The sequence below is a fragment of the Eumetopias jubatus genome, unplaced genomic scaffold (genome assembly GCF_037043125.1).
Source record: "Eumetopias jubatus isolate StellerSeaLion01/CBP00866 unplaced genomic scaffold, mEumJub1_p1.0 scaffold_4, whole genome shotgun sequence".
Classification (NCBI taxonomy): domain Eukaryota; kingdom Metazoa; phylum Chordata; class Mammalia; order Carnivora; family Otariidae; genus Eumetopias; species Eumetopias jubatus.
Window position 1 is genome coordinate 180,300,641 of NW_028274810.1, and position 1,778 is coordinate 180,302,418.

Genomic DNA, 1,778 nt, shown 5'->3' on the forward strand with positions numbered 1-1,778 from the left:
GTATGTATCCTTTTAATTTTATATAGACAATCAGTCTGTCTAAGATAGAGGCTATTCATTTGTCTGTGAATCTCCCCCATCACTTTTGTATGCTAGGCCTCCCATTCTGAAAGATGTTTCACATTTTAGCTAAAATGTCTTTGTCACCTTCCTTGACAGTTTATAAAGTAAATGTATACTATCTACATGTATGCATTTCCTGTTGCTGCAGTAACAAATTATCACAAACTTAGGAGCTTAAAACACAAATATATTAAGTTACAGTTCTAGAGGTCAGAAATGTTAACATCAAGGTGCCAGAAAGGCTGCATTCCTTCTGGAGGCTCCAGTGCAGAATCTGTTTCCTTGCCTCTTCAGCTTTCAGAGGCCACCCAGCAGCTTACAGACTTTTCCTCACACCACTCCAATCTCCCCTCACCACACTCCTTTTCTGACCTTGACCTCTTTTCCCCTTCTTATAAGGACTCCTGTGACTACATTGGATTCACCTAAATAATCCAGGATTATCTTCCCACTCCAAGATCTTTAACTTGGTCATATCTGTAAAGTCCCTTTATGATATTATAGATTCCAGGGACAAGGGCATGGGCATCCTTCGAGAGCCACTATTCTGTCTAGAACAATATAAATACGTGTTTGGACTAATTACAAATCAGTTTCTATACATTGTCATTTTCAATAGTCCACACACACTAACAAAGGTTCACATTATTTCTGACCTAGAGTTGAAATAATTAGAAATTGTTGAATTTAGGAAATCAGAGACCTCCGGAAGTTTGAGGATTTTTCCTCCAAATATCCCTTTGATGTGTAAATGTTAGTAAGGGAGGGGAAGATGGAAGGAGGTTTTACAAATCTAACTCAAGATTTTCTTTAACAGATTTTTAAGTCTACAGCTTCTCAAACTTTTTTCTGTAGCAATCAGGATGTTTTAATAAATTTTTAGAAAGTTAAAAATGTAAAAAGATACAAACTATGTATTTCGTCTATTTAGAAAAAGGATTATTCACACCTTCAGTGTCATTTTAGAAGAGAACCATTTGCAGAGTATCCTGTGAAAGTTTCTTCAGGTTGTCATTTAGTAACAAAATCACAAAGTTTATTTTTAGAACAAAAAAAAAATTTCCAAGCATGAGGGTTTGCATGAATTTAAGACTCCACACTATAATATATATTTTGTTCCCCAACCAAGCATAATATTATGTTTTTATATTAGTTGATGATTAATCATGCTTTTTAATCATCAACTGGCAATAAATTTTAAAAACTGACAATTTATTAAGAGAGAAATGTCAACATTTGTCTCAATTTAGCATAAATATTAAAGATTTTATTAAGTGAACTTTATAATAAAATCTGTAATATCATACTGATCTAAAATAAAACCTTTGGGGGCGCCTGGGTGGCTCAGTCGGTTAAGCGTCTGCCTTTGGCTCAGGTCATGATCTCAGGGTCCTGGGATCAAGCCCCACATTGGGCTCCCTGCTCAGTGGAAAGCCTGCTTCTTCCTCTCCCACTCCCCCTGCTTGTGTTCCCTCTCTCGCTGTCTCTCTCTCTCTCTGTCAAATAAATAAAATCTTAAAAATAAAATAAAGTAAAATAAAATAAAACCTTTGAACTTAAAGCATTCCTCTCTCACACTCCATGAATTGTCTAATTAGGAACATAGATTACGTTATTATGAAATAGTTCATGAGTCAAGCAATATTGGAAATGCTAACATGTGAAATTAAGGGAGCTCAGAAGTGAGTCTTGACTTTAGCTGGGAGGAGTGGTGT